A 20599-nucleotide genomic window follows, 5' to 3' on the forward strand; every position below is an offset into this window, starting at 1 on the left:
TCCACTGGCCAATCTCCAGCAGAAATCTGAGTGTCATCTGCAGCTTTCTGCCACTGATTTTATGAAATGTGTGAACCTAGCCTTATTTTCCACTCAGAATTCACCTGTTTACAAATGATCATATGCAATGAGGCAAGAAGTGCACATGTTCACATACCCATATAGATGCCCATTAGACAGAAGGTGGATGGCAGACAGACAAAAAGTAATAGGTCAGACCTCTTTTGAGAACAACAACCCCAAACACAATCATGCGCTCATAACTATGCAATATATAAAGACAAAAAAATTCCCCAAAAAAAAGGAAATGATGTGAAGGAAATTCCCTCATCGCAAAAATTAAAGAATGACTAATCACCATTTGCCAACATTTGCCCTACAAAATGGCATAAAAAAAATCCAAACTAACCATCTTTATTTTTGGAAAATATCTATTGAGTTCCAGGCATCTGAAATGATATTTAAAACCAACAGTTATCTAAAATAGTAGAAATTGCACTAAGAATTCAGAGCAGACGGCCACTTTCACACAGCGATATTTTGGTCAGTATTTTGCATCAATATTTGAAAGCCAAAACGAGGAGTGGAACCTGCACAGAGAAAAAGTATAAGGCTGCTTTCACACGGCAGCATTTTGGACAGTATTTTGCTTCAGTATTTGCAAGATAAAACATGGAGTGGGGCAGAAATAAATAAAGTATGATGGAATGATTTGTACTTCTTCTATGTTTTGGACCCACTCCTAGTTTTGACTTACAAATTCTCATGCAAAATACCAGCACAATACCAAATACCCCAAACCTCTAACGCCACTTTCACACGGCAGTATTCTGGTCAGTATTATGCATCAGTATTTGGAAGCCAAAACTAGGAATGGAAAAGAAAAAGTATAATGGAAAGATTTACACTTCTTCCATGTTTTGGACCCGCTCCTAGTTTTGGCTTCCAAAGGGTATGTGCACACACACTAATTACGTCCGTAATTGACGGACGTATTTCGGCCGCAAGTAGTGGACCGAACACAGTGCAGGGAGCCGGGCTCCTAGCATCATACTTATGTACGATGCTAGGAGTCCCTGCCTCTCCGTGGAACTACTGTCCCGTACTGAAAACATGATTACAGTACGGGACAGTTGTCCTGCAGAGAGGCAGGGACTCCTAGCGTCGTACATAACTATGATGCTAGGAGCCCGGCTCCCTGCACTGTGTTCGGTCCGGGACTTGCGGCCGAAATACGTCCGTCAATTACGGACGTAATTAGTGTGTGTGCACATACCCAAATACTGATGGAAAATACTGACCAAAATACTGCAGTGTCAAAGTGGCCTTAGTTGGTAAAACAAAAAATAGCCATTAACTAGATGGGATGTGGTTGTAAATCCATTAGGAAACCAAAAACAGAACGTACATGAGCTATAGTTCACCTTTTCTAGTTTACATTCAGGCCTTCGAGTCAGCTATGCAGACTCTACTTAAAGAGGCTCTGTCACTACATTATAAGTGCCCTATATCCTACATAAGGAGATGGGCGCTGTAATGTAGGTGACAGCAGTAATTTTTATTTCGCAAAACAATCTATTTTCACCACTTTATTAGCGATTCTAGATTTATTCTAATGAGTTTCTTAATGCCCTAGTGGGCGTGTTTTTACTTTAGACCAAGTGGGTGTTGTACAGAGGAGTGTATGACGCTGACCAATCAGCGTCCTGCACTCCTCTCCATTCATTTAGTCAGCGCATAGGGATCCTTTTAGATCAGTATGAGCTGTCTTATGCTAACACATTAACGATACTGAAGTGTTTAGACAGTGAATAGACATTCCACGGGATGTCTATTCACAATCCCTGCACTTCGTTACTGTTTCTGTGGTAGTTACAGCAGAGCAAGCGTAATCTCGTTGTAACCTGTCATCTACAGCGTAATCTCGCGAGATTACGCTTGCTCTGCTGTAAGTACCACAGAAACAGTAACAAAGTGCAGGGATTGTGAATAGACATCCCGTGGAATGTCTATTCACTGTCTAAACACTTCAGTATTTTTAATGTGTTAGTATAAGATAGCACATACTGATCTAAAAGGACCCCTATGAGCTGAAGAAATGAATGGAGAAAAGTGTATGACGCTGATTGGTCAGCAGAAAAAGCGTGGTGAACAGCAGCACACGTCTCCCAAGTTTCAATCAATAAGTTATTTTATTGGTCAAACATCCAGTAAAAAATGGCAACGTTTCGACCCGTGACAAGTGGAGGGTCTTTCTCAAGCCTAACAATGTGTCTAAGGGCATGACCACACATGGCGGAATTCCTCCGCAACTGTCCGCATCAATGCCGCACAGAATCTGCGTTGCAGATTCTGCTGCGGATCTGCACAAAATGTGCAGAAAATTGATGCGGACTGGCCGCTGCGGACTGCAGGAAAAGTGCTTCCCTTCTCCCTATTCAGTGCAGGATAGAGAGAAGGGACAGCACTTTCCCTAGTGAAAGTCAAAGAAATTCATACTTACCGCCCGTTGTCTTGGTGACGCGTCCCTCTTTCGGCATCCAGCCCGACCTCCCTGGATGACGCTCCAGTCCATGTGACCGCTGCAGCCTGTGCTTGGCCTGTGATTGGCTGCAGCCGTCACTTAGAATGAAACGTCATCCTGGGAGGCCGGACTGGAGACAGACGCAGGGAGTTCTCGGTAAGTATGAACTTATATGTTTTTTTACAGATACATGTATATTGAGATCGGTAGTCACTGTCCCGGGTGCAGAAACAGTTACTGCCGATCGCGTAACTCTTTCAGCACCCTGGACAGTGACTATTTACAGACGTCTCCTAGCAACGCTCCCGTCATTACGGGAGCCCCATTGACTTCCTCAGTCTGGCTGTAGACCTAGAAATACATAGGTCCAGCCAGAATGAAGAAATGTCATGGTAGTAAAAACAATACGCTCCGCAGCACACATAAGATCTGCGGACTTCATTGCGGAATTTTGACTCTCCATTGAAGTCAATGGAGAAATTCCGCCATGAGTCCGCAACCAGTCCGCCACTGCTCCGCAACAGACAGAGCATGCTGCGGACACCAAATTCCGCTCCGCAGCCTATGCTCCGCAGCGGAATTGTACGCATCGTGTAAACGAACACTGCTAAATTAAAGTGAAAGTCAATGGAGAAACGGCTCCGCTGCGGATTAACGCTGCGGAGTGTCCGCAGCGGAATTTAAGTGAAATTCCGCTATGTGTGAACCCGCCCTAACAGTGTGAGTTTAAATAAGGAAGTATACAACATCACATGGTGCAGGTAATCTAAACCAAGACATCAGCATGTCAGAGAGACTCACACAGGTGTACAATTACATGCATAGCAGTGTTTTCATATAAAAGTGTTCAGAGTGCATCATATTAAACATTACACTAAAGTAAAACACGCCAAAGATCCAAACTAGGCCCCTTTCATGCTTACATAGTTTGGTCAGTATTTAACCTCAGTATTTGTAAGCCAAAATCAGGAGTGGGCCCAAAACATAAAAGATGTATAAATCTTTCAATTATATTTTTTCTTTGTCATTTCTCACTCCTGGTTTTGGCTAACAAATACAGACACAAAATACTGACCAGAATTTTTCAAGTGAATGTGGCTGTATAATCAGCTTTTTTAATCCAAAATTTAAAAAAAAGAATCATGTGTGACATTATACACTCTGATGCAAACATTAGCATTTTATCATCAGTTCGCCCCATTGAAATAAAAAGGATCTATCAAACTGTAAGGCGAAATTCACACGAACCTGTGCGTTTTGCACGTGCAAAAAATGCTGCGTTTTTTGCGCATTGCAGTTCCGTGTGTCATCAGTGAATGGTGCGTGACTGCGTGATTTTCACGCATATGCCTTTCTTATAACACGCGGTTTTGAGGTTTAGAAAAAGAAAAGGAGGTGGTTTTATTTTTCCCTTCATTTCTTGATCTACTGTTGCGTGAATCACACGCAGCACACGGAAGTGCGTCTGTGTGCTGCGTGTGATTTTCACGCACCCATTGACTTCAATGGGTGCGTGAAGCACAAAACACGCTCAAGTATAGGACATGACGTGAGTTTTACGCAGCGGACACACGCTGCGTGAAAATCACGGACTGTCTGAATGGCCCCATTGAGTTACATAGGTCCGTGCGTATCACGGACGTTAACTACGGTCGTGTAAATAAGGCCTAAGGGTGTGGGGTAGAATTCCCACATTTAAAAGGTACTTCTATTTATTTATATTGGCCAGCAATAGGGTATGTATATATATATACACTACCATTCAAAATTTAGGGTCACTTAGAAATTTAATTATTTTTGAAAGAAAAGCACAGTTTTTTTCAATGAAGATAACATTAAATTAATCAGAAATACACTCTATACATTGTTAATGCGCTAAATGACTATTCTAGCTGCAAACGTCTGGTTTTTAATGCAATATCTACATAGGTATATAGAGGCCCATTTCCAGCAACCATCACTCCTGTGTTCTAATGGTACATTGTGTTTGCTAACTGTGTTAGAAGGCTAATGGATGATTAGAAAACACTTGAAAACCCTTGTGCAATTATGTTAGCACCGCTGTAAACAGTTTTGCTGTTTAGAGGAGCTATAAAACTGACCTTCCTTTGAGCTAGTTGAGAATCTGGAGCATTACATTTGTGGGTTCGATTAAACTCTCAAAATGGCTAGAAAAAGAGAGCTTTCATGTGAAACTCGACAGTCTATTCTTGTTCTTAGAAATGAAGGCTATTCCATGCAAGAAATTGCCAAGAAACTGAAGATTTCCTAGAACGGTGTGTACTACTCCCTTCAAAGGACAGCACAAACAGGCTCTAACCAGAGTAGAAAGAGAACTGGGAGGCCCCGCTGAGCAACAAGACAAGTACATTAGAGTCTCTAGTTTGAGAAATAGATGCCTCACAGGTCCTCAACTGGCAGCACTCCTGTGAGCGCTCAGCCGCTTCGTGTCTGTTCGGCTTTTTCCAGAAAGTCAATGTATCGGAGTACGGGCTCATATACTTTCTATTGAGTCCGTACACTGATACATTTATTTCCGTAAAAAGCCGAACAAACATGAAGCGGCTGAGCGCTCACACGAGCACTTCAGCCGCTTCGTTCTAGCGATTGGTGGGGATTTCAGTGCTCGGACCCCCACCAATCCAAACTTCTGACATGTCACTATGACATGTCAGAAGTTTGTCAAACTTTTAGCTACACTTTAATCCTCTCGACTTGGCCATTGGACTGGGGATGGTAGGCTGAAGAAAAGTCCAAATTCACATCTAGGAGTTTACAGAGGGCTCTCCAGAATTTCGGGGTGAACTGAACCCCCCGATCAGACACGATATAAAGAGGCAAGCCATGCAAATGGAAGATGTGTTGGATGAAGAGGTTAGCCAGTCGTGGAGCAGAAGGTAGACTGGTCAGCGGGATAAAATGAGCCATCTTCGAGAACTGGTTCACCACCACCCAGACCGTATTGCATCCTGCAGAGGAAGGAAGATCTGTGACAAAGTCCATTGCTATATGCTGCCAGGGAGCAATGGGCACAGGCAGAGGTTGGAGAAGACCGGCCGGCTTGGAGTGAGCAACTTTGTTGGAAGCACACACAGTGCATTACAAAACAAATATTTTTGGGCAGCGTGGGCCACCAGAAATAATGGCCAACCAGATCTCGGGTTTTACGAGCACCGGTGTGCCCAGCCAGTTTGGAGCTGTGCCCCCAGCTAAGGATTCTCCTCCTGTCTGCCAACCGCACAAAATTACCCCCTGGAGGGATGTCTCTAACTTGCAGAGGAGTAACAGGAATAATACAGGACGGATCAATGATACTTTGCGGAGACTCCACAGTGTCCTCTGTTTCAAACGACCTGGATAAGACATCGGCCCTCAAATTTTTGACAATGGGACGTAGTGGAGCACAAATTGGAACCGGGTGAAGAACAGCGACCACCTGCCTTGACAGAGATTCAGCCGTTGGGCGGACCGGAGATAGGTCAGGTTCTTGTGATCTGTATATATCAGGATGGGGTGAGATGCGCCCTCTAGTAGATGTCTCCACTCTTCCAGAGACAATTTGATGGCCAGTAACTCCCAATTCCCAATAGAGTAATTGCACTCTGCGGAAGAAAAAAAGTCTAGAGTAATAGCCACACACCACTGCCTTCCGTTTTGGAACCTCTCTGTAACAGAAGTGCACCTGCACCAACAGGGGAGGCATCCAACTCCAATGAAAACTGTCGAGATACGTCAGGATGATAGAGGGTTGAGGCTGATGTGAAGGCACTCTTAAGGCTATTGAATGCAGATTCTGTCTCTGGAGTACACACCTTGGCGTTCATACCTTTTTTGGTGAGGGTAGAGATGGGAGCCGTCAGTGAAGAGAAGTTTGGGATAAACTGCTGGTAGAAGTTGGCAAATCCCAAACAAACCTGTATGCAACTCAGGCCTTGAGGATGTGGCAATTCCAGGACGGACTTTACCTTCTCAGAATCCATCTTGAGGTCTTGATCCAAGATGATGTAGCCAAGGAAGGGCAGAGAGTTCTTCTCAAAAATGCACTTCTCCAGCTTGGCATACAGACGATTCTCCCTTAATCGCAGCAGAACTTGACGGATATGCCTCTGATGAGTCGTCGGATCTGGGGAAAAAATCTGAATATCATCGAGATAGACAGCAGACAGCAACACAGACATAGGAAGATATAATTGAGGAATTCTTGGAAGACCTCTGGAGCGTTACACAAACCGAAGGGCATTATCAGGCATTCATAGTGCCCATCTCGAGTGTTGAATGCCGTTTTCCATTCGTCACCCTGTCAGCCAGGTCAAATTGTAAGCCCCACGCAAGTCTAGATTAGAAAAAATCTTGGCTCCTCGTATGCAGTCAATTAGTTCAGAAATTAGGGGCAACGGATATTTGAGACCACGATAGTCAATGCAAGGTCGAAGAGATCCGTCTTTTTTCTTGATAAAGAAGAACCCGAGGAGGAGGATTTTTGTATGAAACCCCTCTCCAGATTCTCCTTGATATAGACTGATAGACTGAGTCTCTGACAAGGAGAGAGGGTATACCCGTCCATGGGGAGGGGACGCATTTGGAACCAGTTCAATGGGACAGTCATAAGCCCAGTATGGGGGCAGCGTCTCAGCCTCCTTCTTGCTGAAGACATCCGCAAACAGAGAAATGAGGGGGCAATCCTGCTGATGAATGAGGTAGATGAGGCTGGACAAGATGAATCTGCAACAGACAGCCGCTGCTACATTTGGAGCCCCATTGGAGAAACTGTCCAAAATTCCAGTCCGGGACTGGGGCATGTAGTCAGAGCCAAGGCAGACCCAGTAGGACAGGATTGACAGCTTTAGGCAAAACCAGAAACAAAGTAAGTTCAGTATTAAGGGCTCCAACTTGGAGCTTCAGCGGCTTGCTTTTAGATATAATCGGGTCGGGCAAGGGAGGTCCATTCACTGTCAACAGCCAAACAGCCAAAGACATCTCCAGAGGGACTGTTGGAACTGGAGAATTTCCACTAGGTCTTTTTGGATGAAGTTTGCTGTGGATCCAGAGTCCAGATAGGCAGAGACCCGGTGCGTCTTCTCGCCGGACACTATGGTCATGGGGATGGACAGTTTTGAAGAGAATTTTTTATTCAGCGCCATTCCATCTAGAGTTGTCTCTCCAACCAATCCTAGGCATTGGAGTTTTTTTGGCTTCTGAGGACACAAACGCAAACCATGGCCTACAAGGACGCAATACAGACAAAGTCTCGAAGTGCATATGCGTTGTTTCTCATGGGCTGACCATTTGAGCCGGTCCACCTGCATAGGCTCCTCTGATGAAACAACTGGTGAGGGCAACAGGGATTGCTGCAAAGTAGGAGCCAGCCTGGAGAATCGTCTCTCCCGACGAACTTCTTGCGATCGCTCCTGGATCCTCATGTCAATCCGGGTGGCAAGAAGAATGTGGTCATCCATGGTAGGTGGCAGATCACGAGCGGCAAGTTCATCTTTAATCTCGGATGACAGTCCCTGCCAGAATGTAGCCACCAAGGCCTCGTTGTTCCAGGACAGCTATGCCACCAGGGTGCGAAACTGAATGGCGTACTCGCCCACGGAGATGTCTACCTGATGAAGGATGAGCAGAGATGCAGCTGCTGACGAGACTCATCCAGGTACCTCAAACTTGCAGGCACCTGATGTGGTGTATATCAGCAGGTGTGACCGGTGGCACAACACGACGAGAAAACACTCTAAGGCACAGGAACAACTATAGCACGGGATATAGGATACAGGTAGCAGGGCACAGGAACAACTGGAACAGGATAACACTAAGGGACCATTTGCTAAGACTAACATGGTTAAACACAACAACGCTCAGGCAATGAGTGAATGGGCAGAGCCCTTTTTATAGTCCAGGGTGATCATGGGCTAATTACAGATTTTACTTATGTGTGTGCACTGGCCCTTTAAGGCCGGACGCGAGCATGCGCGCGCACCCTACGGGAACCAGTGCAGCAATGCGGAAGTGAGTGCCGGCATCTCTCAGGAGGGAGATGCCGTCCAGCACTCACTCGTCAATGGCCGTGGTAAGAACGACGGTTCACTGCTGTGGACGTTACAAAGACTAGTTCACATGGCAGATTTTGCGTGGCGGGTCCAGTCGTAAAATCTGCCACAGAACTATTCCTGCCTGCTGCAGGAAAATTTCTCCCTCCCAGTGATATCATTCGGAATCCGCCCGAAGAACGAGCAGGAAGCTTCTTTTTCCTGCTAGCTGAAATAATCAGCTAGCTGGAAAATGAAGCATTCGACTCCTATTGAAATTAATGGGAGGCAGAAGTTTGCCACGGAATCCGGATGAAAATTCCTCCGTGTGAACATACCCTAATAATCAGACACAGGAGGCAGACTTGGAGACCTTCACGAGGCGTCCAGCTGCCATGGAAACCGACGCCATGGAAACCACTTGGCATCTCGCGATCGTGTCACTGGGGGACTGATCGGAAGACAGTGGGAGCCCTTCCTTAGTCTACCAGCTCAGATGCCTCAGTCGCTATTGACTGCAGCATCTGATGGGTTAAAAGTCTGGGATCAGAGTTATATCCTTTCTCGGCGATCATAGGCCATGTGAACATACCCTCAAAATAGTCACAATCACCAACAACTAACAAAAAGACAGACTGAGATTAGTAGCACAGTACCAAAATTAGAAGAAAAAAGAGACGTAGTTGTAAGAAAGCCTGGGTCAGGGCAAGAGGAATTACTGCAAAATGGGTACTCAAGCAAAAGATCAGGTCAGGCAGCATACATAAGCGTATTCAGTAGTCAAACTGAGAGTGACATACTGAGAAAAACTTTTACAGATTACAAGAACCAAATAAACTTGCAGGTAACCTTGCTCAGGCAGAACAGGAGACATTTATGGTATATTTACAGGACCATATTTAAGTAAAGGTAAGAATGGACACGTCTGTATGCTACAAATTCAATACAATATTGCGACATGCTAGCAAAACCCTGCAATTTACATCACAGCCACACCACAACCACTGTGTAGCCACACACAGACACATGTAGCATAAACATCTCGTGACACTGTATCATGACATTACGTTTTTTTTTTTTCATATCTGGTCATCTCGTGCCACGCATCACAGGATATGAGGTTAAGATATGAGGAAAGGTAATGAAGGATACATCTGTATCCTGTGGATATGCCATAAAATGTTCAAGATGGGAATACTCATTAAAATACCCTGAAATGCTCAGCAATAGGTTGAGCATCATTCTAATTTGGTGCACATTGGCCCTTTAGGAGGTTAGGCGCAGAGTATGCTGCAACAAGAGCTTGGCAGCGGTATAGGGGATGGGATAAATAAAAAATAAGTATAATCATTTCACCAGTCTTCTTCTCCCCACTGGGTCTCCTTAGGCACCCTCAGCATGCTGCGGCTCATACAAGGTCCTGATGCCGAGCAGCGTCAGAGCCTTATAGGCGACGCAGCACTCAACCTCATCAGTGATGCGTCACATACAACAAAAGGGTGACATAAAAAGGCCAAAAGCCGCAATTTGCAAAATGTGACTTTTGGGCCCTATTGCAACTATTCTATGCCAGAAAACTGTGGTAGAATGGTTGATAAATTACCCCAAAGTATTTATATCTTGTCTGAAAATTTTAGGCTCTATTCAGATTTGAGCTATGTTTTTTTTTTTTATTATAATAGAAGCCACAATGCAGTGCCAGATCCGTTGGCCTTCATTGAATTATAATGGGGTCCCTCAGGGTTTTAATGATCTTTGTATGGTTTTCACAGGAAGGGGTGATCGAAATCTGTACAGAACCCCAGAAGGAGGAACATAATGGCAGTGTAACCTTACACTTCAAACACTGATATTTCCCCTGCTTAAACTTACTGTGCAAGAGTTTAAAAAATATATATTTAATAACATTTTATAAATGTAAACAAATATCTATGTCCACCTAAGGGTATGTTCACACGCAGTGACCAAAAACGTCTGAAAATATGGAGCTGTTTTCAGGCGAAAACAACTCCAGATTTTCAGACGTTTTTTTAACAACTTGCGTTTTTCACGGCCGTTTTTGGAGCTGTTTTTCAATGGAGTCAATAAAAAACGCCTCCAAAAATGTCCCAAGAAGTGTCCTGCACTTCTTTTGACAAGCCGTCATTTTACGCGCCGTATTTTGACAGCGACGTGTAAAATAAAGGCTCGTGGGAACAGAACATCATAATTCCCATTGAAAGCAATGGGCAGATGTTTGTAGGCGTAATGGAGCCGTTTTTTCATGCGTAATTCGAGGCGTAAAATGCCATAGGCATTTTATGTGTCAACAGAAAAATACGATCCCAGTCCACAGCTGTCAAACTAACCCCTAGTTCATGTTCCCAGGAACTAATATATGCAGGAGTTTGATCCGCCGAGGCCTCCAATAGGAGGGAGTATATTGTAGATATGACGCGACCTGGAGCTGTCGATTGTAGCAATATGGATTAAAAGGTGGTATTTGTGGACAGTTGAAGCCCCCCTAGTAGGGCAGATCGGAAGAATGCTGATAACTGAGCATATTCAAACCATGAAAGAGTCCTCCCAGGGCAGATCCCCCGCATCTCAGAAAAGGAGAGTAGACGTCCATCATCCGATAAGTCCTGGCCTAATCGACTGTCGTTAGAGGAGGACCATACCAAGAAATTAGTTTTGTGTACAGCTGCTGGAAATTCCGGGTTGTCGAAGAGTGGGCTAAAAAGCCCAGGTCTATGCGATAGGCCCTTTCGAGATAAAAGTCTATCCCAAAGAATGAGGACATGTTGGGTAAGTATTGGGAAAGTAGAAAGGGCCGGTCTATAATCCGGCAAAATCCAAGGTAAGGACCTAAGGGAAATTGCGGTAATGGTCCGTTCAATTGAGACCCATTGTTTGTTGGAGCTATTCTGAAATAAATCTGCAATTCTCATAAGAATAGTGGCCTGATGGTATAAAAGGAGATCAGGAAATCCTGCTCCCCCCTTCAACTTTGGACGAGACAAAACTTTATTGTTGAGGCGTGGCCTCATATTGCCCCCAAACAAATCTAGTTAAGGCCCCTTGAACACTTAAGAATGTCCCTGGAATAAGAACAGGAAGCGCTTGTAACAGGAATAAGAAACGTGGTACTATATCCATTTTGATGACATTCATGCGACCGAACCAGGAAAGATGGCTGCGGTCATAGGAGTGTAGGTTCTTAAGGGTACGTTGAAGTAGTGGGGGGAAATTTAGGGAATATAAATCCGCCAAGTCTCCCGAGATCTGGATCCCTAAGTATTTGATAGATCGTGATTGCCATTAAAATGAGAAGGAAGATTTTAGGCTGTCTAGTAGCACCATAGGTAAAGAAATGTTTAGGACTTCTGTTTTTCTATAATTTACTTTAAAATTGCTCACTTGACCAAACCTCTCAAACTCCCGTATGAGAACCGGAAAGGAAATAGAAGGGTTCGTAACAAAGAGTAAGAGGTCATCAGCGTATAGAGCCAGTTTATGATGTGTCTGTCCCATTCTAATCCCAGAAACATCTGGAGAATTACTTATAGCTGTTGCTAGATGTTCCATCGTAATAACATAAAGCAGCGGAGAAAGGGGACAACCCTGTCTGGTACTGTTTGCTCTTGTTAAGGAGGGAGAGAGCACACCATTAACCCTTACCCTAGCCGTAGGCTTCTGATATAGAGAAAGTATTCGTTCTAACATTTTGGGGCCAATCCCTAGCTGACAAAGGGCAGAACGCAAGAACTCCCAGTGAATACGATCAAAAGCCTTCTCTGCGTCTACTGATACCAAACACGTGGAGATCGACATTTTCCTGACATAAGATAATAATAAGATTGTCTTATTAGTGTTGTCTCGGGCCTCTCTACGTAGAACAAATCCTGCCTGATCAGAGTGTATAACCCGTGGAAGGAGAGAAGCTAACCTATTAGCTATAGTTTTTGAATAACATTTAACATCCACATTTATCAATGAAATTGGTCGGAAGTTCGTACGAATAGAAAGATCTTTCCCTGGCTTTGGAATAACAATGATAGTTGCCGTCAGAATTTGAGGAGTGAACGGGGTCAAGGAAGATACGGAGTTAAAAACCCTGGTCATAAATGGAAGGAGCGGAGTGAGAAAGGCTTAGTAGAAAGATGACGGGAATCCATCTGGACCTGGGCTTTTACCAGCTGGAGAAGACTTAATAACTACATCTACTTCTGATTCCGAGAATTCCTCACTCAAAGAAGAGGTCTCGGTTGCATCTAAGGTCGGCAAGGCTGTCTTAGAAACATAGGAGTCTATTTTATGCTGGAGGTCAGAAGGTGACATATCTGCCAAGGGGCCCTTAAGGTTGTATAGGAAATGATAGTATTCTCTAAAGATATTAACAATCTCCACCGATTTATATCTTGGTTCTCCCGATATGGTTTTGATCAAGGGGATAAATGATTGAGGAGCTCTTGGATGAAGCTAGAGCTTTACCACATTTTTTGGAATGTTCATATGAGTAGCGGCGACAGCGATCTCGATAAGAAGCGTGTGCCTGATCAAGTAAATCCCTCAGTGAGTTTCGAACTTCCATCAACTCAACTAATGTCTGGGAGAGTTGGGTCTGCTTATGTTTTAATTCTACATCACGTATTTGAGACAGTAGATGTTTAATTATAAAGGATTTTTCTTTTTTCAATCTTGCTCCCTGTTGTATAAAAGTGCCCCGTATAACGCTCTTTAATGCTTCCTATTGAACTGGGAGAGGAGTAGTGTCTGAGACATGATGATCAAGAAAGTCAGGAATGGAGTGCTCGATAGCCACCTGACAAACTGAATCCCTTAAGAGATTCGGATTCAACCTCCACTGCCATTCTCTTGATATCGTGTCTGGGAGAGTAAGGGAAAGAAAGGCAGGCGCATGATTTGCACAGATCATTGTGGCAATCTGGGACTCCGTGTTACACGAGAGTAAATAATGGCTAATGAAGAACAAGTCAATTCTACTGTACATGTCGTGAACTGGGGAATAAAATGTATAAACTCTCCCCTGAGGATTAAGAATTCTCCAAACATCCACAAGCTGCAAAGAAAAAAAGCTTTGTTTTAAATGGAAGCAATTGAGAAATGGCAACTGAGGACCTGCCCGAGGAGGAGTCCAACTCCCGATCCATAGTAAAATGAATATCCCCTGCGGTAATCAGAAAGCCTTCAGCAAATTCAGAAAACTCTGTGAGATAACTCTTGAAAACGTTCGCTTGATTGTAATTAGGTAAGTAAAAATTGGCAACAGTGTATAGCTTCCCAACAATACAGAGCTTCAAAAATAGAAAGCGCCCCTGAGGATCATATTGCGTTGCTACAATGGAGACCGGGAGGGATTTATGGATTGCAATGCTCACACCTCTAGACTTTGAACTGGGTTAGTACTATGAAACCACTGTGTAAAATATCTATGCTTCATGGCCGTAACATGGTCTGCCTTAAAATGGGTCTCCTGTAGGAGTAGAATGTGAATGCGCTGCTTATGCATATGGTACAGAACCTGAGAGCGTTTCTCCGGTGTATTAAAACCACGCACGTTCAATGAACAAAGTGTCAAGGACGCCATTTGAGAAAGGGAGGGGAATAGGAAAAAGAAAGAGACTAGAAATAGAATGGAATCACCACAGACAGTGTTCCGGTCCCAGAACTACTAAGTTCAGGGGAAAAAGAAAAAACTAGGTCTAGTGTTCGTATGAACACGTCCTAAATGTGGGGTCGACTGGACAATGGAAGAGGGATAATCCTAACCTACTTCCTTATGCCCGATATCAATTTAAGAGTAACACAAATTGCATAAAATTCAAAGAATATCAAAAGGAGGTTCAAGAGATCTTGTTTCCAAAATAATTAGGAGCTACGACAGTCAATATCTTGCGAGAATTATGAAAGTGTTAAAAAGTAAGGCATGCAATATATCCATTTCAAACATTTAGAAGAGCGAACATACATAGCCCATGACCTCCTCCCCAAAAGAGTTATCAATCCACATACTTCCCCATGATATGGGTTAAGAGGAGGAGAACAAGGAAGGATCAGTTTCTATAAGCCACTCGGCAAAAATAGACTGCTTGGTAAAGTTTTAACAAAGGGGGATTAATCTTACTGTGCTATTGTAAAGGATCTGCCAGGCACAGCTTCGGGGTTAACTCCAATAGGTAATCAGTCTGCACCTGAATCTACGTCTCTGAGACTGACTCCATCTTCCACCACTCAGGATGGCAGGCTTAGGAGTGGGAGAGCCTATCACAGCCTGGCCAGACGGAGCTAGCTCCCGCCCTCTGTCTATTTATACCTACCTTCCCTGTTCCTCCTTTGCTTGTGATTCTTCTCGTGTGGTTTCCTGGCCCAGCTACAGCTCCTAACTATTTGATCCTGCTCCACACTGACCCTGGCTTACTGACTACTCTCCTGCTCTGCGTTTGGTACCTCGTGCTCTCCTGGTTTGACTTGGCTCGTTCACCACTCTGGTTGCTCACGGTGTTGCCGTGGGCAACTGCCCCTTTCCCTTTGCTTTTTATTCCCTTGTATGTTTGTCTCGTGCACTTACTGAGCGTAGGGACCGCCGCCCAGTTGTACCCCGTCGCCTAGGGCGGGTCGTTGCAAGTAGGCAGGGACAAAGTGGCGGGTAGATTAGGGCTCACTTGTTCGTTTCCCTACCCCCGTCGTTACATAATCACAAGCCCATACCTAGTCTACCCTGGTCCCTGACACCACTATGGACCCCCTTGAGACCCTGGCTCAGCAAATGCAGGGTCTCTCCCTACAGGTCCAGGCCCTGGCTCAGAGGGTCAACCAGCCTGATGCTACCTTGGTAGTTCCCCTCACCTCACCTCTTGAACCCCACCTTAAGTTGCCCGACCGGTTCTCAGGGGACCGCAGGGCTTTTCTCTCCTTTCGGGAGAGTTGTAGGCTTTACTTTCGCTTAAAGCCTCATTCCTCAGGTTCTGAGAACCAGCGGGTGGGTATAATTATGTCCCGGCTCCAGGAAGGGCCCCAAGAGTGGGCCTTCTCCTTGGCTCCTGACGCCCCTGAACTTTCCTCCGTTGATCGTTTATTTTCTGCTCTCGGACTCATCTATGACGAGACTGACAGGACTGCCTTTGCCGAGAGTCAGCTGGTGACCTTACGTCAGGGTAAGAGACCTGTTGAGGAGTATTGTTCTGACTTTAGGAAGTGGCGCGTAGCTTCTCGGTGGAATGACCCTGCCTTAAGGTGCCAGTTTAGGTTGGGTCTGTCGAATGCCCTGAAAGACCTGCTAGTTAGCTATCCCTCTTCTGACTCCCTAGACCACGTTATGGCTTTAGCGGTACGACTTGACCGACGTCTCAGGGAACGACAACGTGAACGTTTATGTGTTTTCTCCTCCGACTCCCCCATGATGCCTCCCGAGGATCCGTTGCTTCGTTCCTCCCCGGAAGACTCAGAGATACCTATGCAACTCGGGGCCTCCGTGTCTCCCCAACAACGTAGAGATTTCCGCAGGAAGAATGGTCTCTGCTTCTACTGTGGGGATGACAAGCATCAAGTGAACAACTGTCCTAAGCGTAAGAATGCAGCCGGAGAACTTCCGCGCCTAAGTGATCATCGGGGAGGTCACTTGGGCGCACAGGTATTTCCCGTAAATATGAAACGTAATAAGATCTTGCTTCCCTTTCAGGTCTCTTTTGGTTGTAGGTCTGCTACCGGCAGTGCCTTCATGGATTCAGGGTCCTCTGCTGATATCATGTCTGTGGAATTTGCTCTGTCTCTTGCTATGCCTTTGATTGATTTGCCTAAACCTGTCCCAGTAGTGGGTATCGACTCCACTCCTCTTGCTAATGGTTATTTTACACAGCATACCCCTGTTTTTGAACTCCTTGTTGGCTCCATGCATTTGGAGCAGTGCTCTGTACTGTTGATGCAGGGATTATCGTCCGATTTGGTTTTAGGCCTTCCCTGGTTGCAGTTGCATAATCCCACGTTTGACTGGAATACTGGGGACTAAAACGGAGAAGAAAAAGAAACGCGACGCCACATCGTGCAAAGTAAAAGTGGGATTAAGTGAAGGAGCAAAACTGGTTAGATATAAGCTCACCTTGGAGAGTGGACACTGATGAGGTGTCACACAAGCATAAGAGCTGCTGCCAGGTACAAAAACACAAACAAAACAGAGTTTGTTGTCCAAATAGGAAGTAAAAAGCAGAAAAACGGACCAACGGCGCTGCAATTGAGGTCGGGAAATAAGGACCTTTAGACGGACATCGCGGCAAATATTTTAATGACAAGGCTACGCGTTTCGACACCGGACTGGTGTCTTCATTGGCCTGATGAAGACACCAGTCCGGTGTCGAAACGCGTAGCCTTGTCATTAAAATATTTGCCGCGATGTCCGTCTAAAGGTCCTTATTTCCCGACCTCAATTGCAGCGCCGTTGGTCCGTTTTTCTGCTTTTTACTTCCTGGAATACTGGGGAGCTTACCAAATGGGGTAATGAATGTTTGACGTCATGTTTTTCTGTTAATTCTATTTCTCCCCCTGGGGAGGTGAACACGCTACCTGAGTTTGTTCAGGACTTCGCTGATGTTTTCTCTAAGGAGGCCTCCGAAGTGTTACCTCCTCATAGAGAATACGATTGCGCTATCGAATTGGTACCAGGAGCTAAGCTTCCTAAGGGTAGGATATTTAATCTTTCTTGTCCCGAACGTGAAGCCATGAGAGAGTATATCCAGGAATGCCTGGCCAAGGGTTACATTCGCCCCTCTCCAGGAAGTATTCGCCCACTGAGAGTAACTATGATATTGGCAACCGCGAACTCTTAGCCATTAAATGGGCATTTGAAGAGTGGCGCCACTTCCTGGAGGGGGCTAGGCACCAGGTAACGGTCCTTACCGACCACAAGAATCTGGTTTTCCTACAATCTGCCCGGAGGCTAAGCCCGAGACAAGCTCGATGGGCGCTATTTTTTACCAGATTCAACTTTTTGGTTACCTATAGGGCTGGGTCTAAAAATATTAAGGCCGATGCACTGTCGCGTAGCTTCATGGCCAGCCCTCCTTCGGAGGAAGATCCTGCTTGTATTTTGCCTCCCGGTATAATCATTTCTTCTATTGATTCTGATTTCATCTCTGAAATTGCGGCTGATCAAGGTTCAGCTCCCGGGAACCTTCCTGAGGACAAGCTGTATGTTCCCCTGCAATACCGGCTAAGGGTACTTAGGGAAAATCATGACTCCGCACTATCTGGTCATCCAGGCATCCTGGGTACCAAACACCTCATTGCCAGAAACTATTGGTGGCCTGGGTTGCCTAAAACGTTAAGGCCTACATCGCCGCTTGTGAGGTTTGTGCTAGGTCCAAGACTCCCAGGTCCCGACCAGCGGGCTTACTACGTTTGTTGCCCATTCCCCAGAGACCTTGGACACATATCTCCATGGATTTTACCACCTATTTGCCTCTATCCCAAGGCAAGTCGGTGGTGTGGGTGGTAGTAGACCGCTTCAGTAAGTTGTGCCACTTTGTGCCCCTCAAGAAACTACCCAACGCCAAGACGTTAGCTACCTTGTTTGTCAAACACATCCTGCGTCTCCATGGGGTCCCTGTCAATATTGTTTCGAACAGAGGGGTACAATTTGTTTCTTTGTTTTGGAGAGCCTTCTGTAAAAAGTTGGAGATTGATCTGTCCTTCTCCTCTGCCTTCCATCCTGAAACCAATGGCAGAACTGAGAGGACTAATCAATCTCTAGAACAATATTTAAGGTGTTTTATCTCTGACTGTCAATATGATTGGGTCTCATTCATTCCCCTCGCCGAATAAGGGTTAGTAACTCGTCAGGGGTCTCCCCCTTTTTCTGTAATTTTGGGTTTAATCCACGGTTCTCCTCCGTTTCACCTGGTAGTTCCAACAATCCTGAGGTAGAGGTCGTTCATCGGGAACTGTGCACAGTCTGGGCCCAGGTTCAGAAAAACCTAGAGGCGTCCCAGAGCGTACAAAAAACTCAGGCTGATAGTAAACGTTCTGCTAACCCCTTGTTTATGGTCGGGGATCTGGTGTGGTTATCGTCTAGGAACTTGCATCTTAAGGTCCCGTCCAAGAAGTTTGCTCCCCGGTTTATTGGGCCGTATAAGGTCATTGAAGTCCTCAATCCTGTCTCCTTCCGGCTGGAGTTACCTCCATCTTTTCGTATACACGACGTGTTTCATGCCTCCCTCCTTAAACGCTGCTCCCCGTCCTTGGCTCCCTCGAGGAAACCTCCTCTTCCCGTTCTCACCCCTGAGGGGGTGGAATTCGAGGTGGCCAAGATTGTGGACAGCAAGATGGTCCAAGGCTCCCTCCAGTACCTGGTCCATTGGAGAGGATACGGGCCTGAGGAGAGGACTAGGGTACCCGCCGGGGATGTTCACGCTGGGGTATTGGTCAGGAAGTTCCACCTTCGTTTCCCCAGTAAACCAGGTCCACTTAGAAAGGGTCCGGTGGCCCCTCATAAAAGGGTGGGTACTGTAAAGGATCTGCCAGGCACAGCTTCGGGGTTAACTCCCATAGGTAATCAGTCTGCACCTGAATCTACGTCTCTGAGACTGACTCCATCTTCCACCACTCAGGATGGCAGGCTTAGGAGTGGGAGAGCCTATCGCAGCCTTGCCAGATGGAGCTAGCTCCCGCCCTCTGTCTATTTATACCTGCCTTTCCTGTTCCTCCTTTGCTTGTGATTCTTCTCGTGTCGTTTCCTGGCCCAGCTACAGCTCCTAACTATTAAAATAAAATAATGCTTTGGTGTCGCCATAATCTGCGAGCCATAACTTTTTTATGATTCCTAGTCTACGGAGCTGTGTGAGGGCTTGCTCTTTGCGGGACAAGCTGCAGGTTTTTTTGGTACCTTTTTGCGGCGGTGCATGTGACTTTTTAATCACTTTTTATTCTAGTTTTTGAAGGAAAGGTGACTAAAACTAAGCACTTCGGCCAATCTTTTTTATTTTATTTTTTTATGGCCTTTTTTCGTGCAGGATAATGAAAGTGATATTTTTATAGTACAGATCGCTACAAATGCATTGATACTAATTATGTATAGTTTGTTCAGATTTTAATTGTTTTCAATTATAAAGAACTTGATCAGGTAAATAAAAGAGGCGATTTTTGTTTCTATTACTTAAAACTTTTATTTATTTTTTGAAAACATTGTTTTGAACTTTTTTTTAGTCCCACTAGAGGACTTGAAGGCATGATCTTCTGATCGCCTGTACAATACACTGCACTACTTATGTAGCGCAGTGTATTGTAACTGTAATGTCTCCACTGACAGGCAGCCTATTAGGCTTCCATACATGGCAGACCAGGAGGCTATTGACCATAGCAAACATCGGCACCCCAAGATCGCGTTGGGGGATGGGGTACAGAGGGAGCCCCCTCCCTCTGTCAACCACTGAGATGCCACGGTCGCTATTGACAGCAGCATCTAAGAGGTTAAATGGCCGAGATTGGAGGTAACTGCAACTGCTGTTGCAGCTAGTTGTTGGCTTTATATTACAACTGGCACCCACTGCGGATGGCACGGACACATCTCCTGTGCCCACGCCATCTATTGATATAACCGTACTTCTATTTGCGGAAAGGCGCCGCTAAAATGAACGTACAGTTACGTCTTTGTGCGGGAAGGGGTTAAGCACCCTATGGACAGAACAACGGATTGTGCTCTTAGACAAAGTTACATATCCGCTGCTTTCAGGCCAAGTTTAGTGTTGTACCACATGACACTTTTAAGAAAGTTGCTACAGTAAGTACAGGATGACATTGATTTAGGAGTAGGCTGAAATTACATCCTTCTTCATTCAAGTACATCAACGTGGAGGTGGACTTTCTATCAGATGCTTCGGTAGTACAGACCAAGATCTCTGCAATATCAAGTTCAAGCCAGACCGTTTATTTGGGGCTGAGCTAATAAAGGAAAGAGCCTACTCCAAGCTATAATTCTGTCAGGATTCCAGTGGGGACGCCTGAGGCATTTCATGCAAGTTTGGGAGGAAAGCATCTCAGATCCGTAAGTTCTAAATAT

This window comes from Rhinoderma darwinii, chromosome 2 (assembly GCF_050947455.1).
Source record: "Rhinoderma darwinii isolate aRhiDar2 chromosome 2, aRhiDar2.hap1, whole genome shotgun sequence".
NCBI classification, from domain to species: Eukaryota; Metazoa; Chordata; class Amphibia; order Anura; family Rhinodermatidae; genus Rhinoderma; species Rhinoderma darwinii.